This window comes from Dromiciops gliroides, chromosome 2, assembly GCF_019393635.1.
Source record: "Dromiciops gliroides isolate mDroGli1 chromosome 2, mDroGli1.pri, whole genome shotgun sequence".
In the NCBI taxonomy this organism is placed as follows: Eukaryota; Metazoa; Chordata; class Mammalia; order Microbiotheria; family Microbiotheriidae; genus Dromiciops; species Dromiciops gliroides.
This window is the reverse complement of record NC_057862.1, coordinates 280,987,386-280,993,150: the sequence shown is the minus strand read 5'-3', so window position 1 is coordinate 280,993,150 and position 5,765 is coordinate 280,987,386. Positions and strand designations below refer to the sequence as shown.

The 5,765-nt window shown below is 39.5% G+C and overlaps 1 pseudogene; it reads right to left on the bottom strand.

Moving 5' to 3' along the window:
- Nucleotides 1–4,491: 4,491 nt before the first annotated feature.
- On the bottom strand, nucleotides 4,492–5,544 carry LOC122738726 (annotated as a pseudogene).
- Nucleotides 5,545–5,765: the final 221 nt, after the last annotated feature.

The window sequence follows — 5,765 nt, the reverse complement described above, 5'->3', positions numbered from 1 at the left end:
ACTAAAGAGTGGAGGTTCAGGGAATGGAGCAGTCATAGATGCTAAGATGGGTCCTGAGCTTGCACCAAGTATAGAAGCAAGTAGCAGCTGTGTGGCTCTGATCACAGTGGAGTGGGCTCTCGGGGGCGGCTAGGTGGCGCAGTGGATAAAGCACCGGCCCTGGATTCAGGAATACCTGAGTTCAAATCTGGCCTCAGACACTTGACACTTACTAGCTGTGTGACCCTGGGCAAGTCACTTAACCCCCATTGCCCCGCAAAAAAAACCCCCAAAACCCAAAAACAAAAAACAGTGGAGTGGGCTCTCAAATCCAGCCCCCAGACTAATCTGAAGCCCTTAGTGGAACAAACAGTGCAGGAACCCCAGAGCCTGCAATTCTGTCCCTCTGAACCTTCAGAACTTTGCAGATGGTGGACAGAGGCTAAGTCCAGGGGCACTCTAATAGACCTCCAATGAAGTTGTATTGTTCTCACTCAAACCCAGGTCAGGAACTTACAGAGCTGAGAGTTTGTCATGAATCAGCCTGCTTTTAGAATTCTGAAAGCTTCCAAGTTCTTAGCCTGACTCTCTCTGAGTTCCTGGAATAATATAGTTTCTTGGAATACTTTAAGAAAGCAGCAACATGTAAGGAATTAATTGCAATTTGGAGTTTTTATAACCCCATCTTTGCATCATCATGGTCAGATAGAAAAGATGCAGCTTTAAAAGCCTAAGAGGGGGAAGCTAGGTGGCGCAGTGGATAAAGCACCAGCCCTGGATTCAGGAGGACCTGAGTTCAAATCCAGCCTCACAAGACACTTGACACTTACTATAGATGTGTGACCCTGGGCAAGTCACTTAACCCCAATTGTCTCACCAAAAAAAAAAAAAAAAGTCTGAGAGAAGATGGGTGTGGGGGGCGGCTAGGTGACGCAGTGGATAAAGCACCAGCCCTGGATTCAGGAGTTCCTGAGTTCAAATCTGGCTTTAGACACTTGAAACTTACTGGCTGTGTGACTCTGGGCAAGTCACTTAACCCCCAGTGCCCCACAAAAAAAAAAAAAAGAGAAGATAGGTGTGTACTTTAAGAGATTATGGAACAAACAACACAAAAAACATTTATTGAGTCAAAGTATCAAACTAAGTACCTAACCCCCACTGAGGAGTTCCCCCACACCCACATGGGTCTGGCCAAATTATAATAGGGACAGCCCAGGGGTATGTTAAACCAACTGGAGACTCAGCATTGCTAAAGAACCACCCTTCCTGTGAGAGAGGCAGGAAGGGGTAGGAAGACTCTCAGAGAGGGATGGGGAAGGAAGGTAGAGAGAGAGGAGCTGGGGCATTTGATCTTTAGACCTAACCAGGAGACACTGCAAAGCTGATTCTCCTTAGAACTGCAGATTCCAGGCGGTGGTGAGTTTGTGTTCCTTCCAGTGAGGCTGGCTTGTTAAGCCAGCTGAACTGGAAACAAGTTTAGTGTTTGAGTTAGTTTTTGCCAGACCCAAGCTGTTCTGAATAGCTGAGGAAGCAGAGTTTATTCAAGGTACCTGGGGGCTTTTTTTTTACCCTAGAGATTTAGATTCTAACTATCTGGGAAGTGGGTGGTATTTTTCCCTTTTTCTATTCCCTTTCTCATTGTCCCTAGCTTTATTAACTCCACTTATGTTGTAAATTTTGTTATCATTAATAAAACCTGACTTGTTTGTGAAAAAGAGGCTGTTAATCTCCTTTCTTATTAGTCTGGGAGACATAACTGGAAAAGAGACAATTTGGAGAAGGGGAAACTCTGGACCTAGAGGTCCCCCACTATTTTCTGAACCCCAATATTATGGTGAGCTGCCCAATTAACTTCCCATACTAAATGTGGCCCTTACAAACACGACACAAGACTGGCTGGACCATTCTCTCTAAAAATGCCTAGAGCCTGACCATAAGATCCGAAGTCAAGAAGTAATGTCTGAAGAATAAGCTAACAAAAAGAATCCCAACATAAAGAACTACTATGGTGATAGGGATTTTAATCCAAGGCTCTCTTAATGGAATTTAAATCTCTTTTTCCCCAAAGGGGAAGACCAATGCAAAGGCCAGTTCTCCAGGGAATGCAAAGGCCTGTTCTGGAGATTTAAATCCCATTCTTTCCAAGAGGGAAGGAAACCAGAGAAAGACAATGCCTGAAAAAAATTAAAACAAAGGTTTTATTAAACAGGGAACAAAATCTAGCATGATCATGGGTGCTATTTAGCCTATTGCCTAACAGGACACCATTCAATAGACTGCAAGAGTTTATATACAGTTTAAACAAAGACAGGTAAAGAATTTGGAGGAATGCTGGGCTTAGAAAGATCCACTCCCAAGGGGAGAAAGGGGTGTGTAAGGAATTCCAGGGGTGGAGGATATAGCCTTTGATACACAAATCAGAAGGTATTCTTGGTGATCAGCAGTTCCATACAAGGTCTGGATGAGATCTCTTCAAAAACCAAAAGGATTATTTCAAAGTTGGTCCATATCCACAGTCATATATCCTGCAGCCAGACTGTCTTTGATTGGTTTCAGGATTACTGATTCCCTGCAATCCAGCTGGGTTTACTCTCTGTCATGCAAAGCATTGTTGGTGTGTTACCCAATGGAACCAATCCTTATACAGTTCTGGTTACATGGATAATTGGGGGTGGGGGGAGGTCAAACAAATCAAAGTACCCATTTTCACAGGATGCTCAAGATACAATTAAAACATCTGCAAACCAAGTTTCAAAGAAAAACATAGTTTGGGTATAAATTCAACTAGAAATTTTTAAGAGATGAAGCAAGAGGTTTTTTTTAAGAGCCAAAAATAATTTTATCAATGAAATGATAATGCTAGAGGAAAGAATTAGAAAAGACATGAGAACACAAAGGGAAATACTGAAAAAGAAATGAGAGCTATGGAAGAAAAATTTGGTAAGGGAATTTAACAGCTTGATACAAGAGATACAATACCTCATCAAGTAGCAAACTCCCTTAAAATTAAAATGGACCAAATAGAAGTTAATGATTCCATGAGACAATAAGAAATATTAAAATGAAGTAAAAATCCTGAAAGAATAGGAAAAAAACTGCAAGGTATACCATATTTTAAAAAAATTAAACAAAACAGATTTAAGGAGAAAAAAATAAGAATCATTGGACTACCTGACTAATATGACCCTAAAAGACCAAAGACATCAGCTTTCAAGAAATCACAGGGGCAACTAGGTGGTGCCATGGATAGAGCACTGGCCCTGGAGTCAGGAGGACCTGAGTTCAAATCAGGCCTCAGATACTTGACACTTACTAGCTGTGTGACCCTGGGCAAGTCACTTAGCCTCAATTGTCTCACCAAAAAAAAGAAAAAGAAAAAAAAGAAAGAAATCATAATAGTGCCCATATATCTTAGTATCAGAGAAAAAAGTTTCAATAGAATCTGCTAGTCACCTCCTGAAAGAAACTTCAAAATCAAAACTCCTAGGAAGAATATAGCCAAAATTAAGATTTTCAAAGTCAAAGAAAAATTACTGCAAACACTCAGAAAGAAGGAATTCAAGTACCAAATACTATGCTTTAAAGCAGTAGGGAACTTGGAACACAATATTTCAGAAGGCAAAGAATATAGACTTGAAAACAAAAAAATAACTTGCACAGTAAAACTGAGTGTAATCCTGCAGGGGAAAAAATAAATCTTTTTTTTTGGGGGTGGGGCAGGGCAATAAGGGTTAAGTGACTTGCCCAGGGTCACACAGCTATTACATGTCAAGTGTCTGAGGCTGGATTTGAACTCAGGTCCTCCTGAGTACAGGGCCAGTGCTTTATCCACTGTGCCATCTAGCTGCCCCCAAAATGAATCTTTAATGAAATAGAGGATTCCTAAGCATTCTTGATGAAAAGACCAGAATCAAGTAGAAACTTTGAAGTACAAATACTGGGCGAAGAGAAACATAAAAAGTTAAATATGTTGGGGAAGAGGGGGAGGGAAGGGAGAGAGGGCTAAAAATTTGGAACTCAAAATATTATAAAAACAAATGTTGGAAACTGTTATGGGGTTAGGGCTATTAAAGTTTAAACTGGCCAGCTGACATGGGTCTTCTTTTAAGATTATGGAGTGATTCTTATGCAAAAAATCAACCCACCATGTTCAATGGCTAAAATGACTGTATCCAAGGATTGAACTAACTGGCTTATTTGGTGTTGTCTCATTCTTTGCAAATCTTCTAGAGAAACATTAATTTCAACAAAATTCCAAATTCTTTTTTTTTTAATTTATTTTTTATAAAGGGACATTTACTTGGGTGATCTAGCCAGAACAAAGGTACAAAGATTTTTTCCCCAACACCTAGGAACACTTTACTCCTGATGCTACACCTCAGTCCTTGAGGAAATTGGGCTTAGATTTAACACAATTTCTACATAGCATTAGTCCTGTCAAATTCCTATCCAAATGCAACAGAGCTACTGGATAAGTCCACATCCCAAAGGTCATTCTACAGGGCCAAAGTGCTAGACTACCCAGTCATAAAACCTGGTATGAACTCCCATCCTGGGAAAAGTAGTACAACCAATCTGTTTAGTCATGAAAGCTACATTAAGATCAATTGGTTCATCAAAAGGAACATGGTGATTAGCAAGGCTTGCAATAACCATGGAATCAATGCCACCAGAAAAAAGTATTGCAATATTTGCTTTCTTAGCAGAGGCTTCAGAAAAGTCATCATTTAGGAGAAGACTTTCAGTACTAGATAAACATAAAACTCATCTCTTTACTGTTTCACTTAAGACATGAATTAACTGACGAACCACTTTCTTCATGTGCTCATCTTTTAGAAAACCCTGAAGAGTTTCTATAGTAGCTGGCAAATGGGAACTATGATCAGATTCAAATGAACCTTGTGGTAACTTTGTATTTAATGGAGCAACAGGGGTCTTAAGACAAAGTTGGGTTTCATCTTGAAATCTGATTAAGAATCTTGTCCACTTCCTTTCTTGTGTTCTCTTTAGAAATATATTTCCAAGGATATAATTTTAAAACCATGTGTTTGGAAATGCAGAGGATTTGAGATCAATTCAGAAAATTCCACATGCTGGAACTTCCTGTCACTGGTTTACTATTCCAGCAGCTTGAGTACCTACTGAAGCAAGGCATAAAGCCTTCCCTGTATTACTAAAATGCCAAAGTAAGCTACGATGACCAAAATAATCCCTCCCAAACCACACACAGTGACTAGATGCCTGGTCCTAAATGAAATCCCATGGACCATGTATGCTTGAAAAAAGTGACAGAATTTTATATTCATTATTAAATGTGGAAAGATGATGAAACATAATTTGAGTTTCATTCTCTTTGGCTCCTACATATATTACACTAATGATTTCTCTCTTCCAAAGGAGTACATTGCCTCTTTCATCTTCAATAGGCTGAGGAGACAAAAGATCTCTTAAGTGAAGGACATGACTGGAAAATAAAGAATAATAATCAGTAATCAGTATCTTTAACAGCTGTTGACTACTGCAAGAGGAATTCCTAAGGACCTCTGACACCAACCATTTCCCCATGACATAATTGGTACCCAACATTTGTGAGATTTAAAATTGGATACTAGAGCATTAATCTCCCCTCTTTAACCTTTCCCTTAATTTATCTCCCAGATCAGTAAGGTAAAGAAGCCTCTGGTCTCTAGTTAGAGCTTTTATTGTTTGGTAGTTACAAGTTGATATTGATTAGAGGGATAGGAAAGTAGAAATACAAAACAAATAGTCTTAAGTCTAAGCTTAGT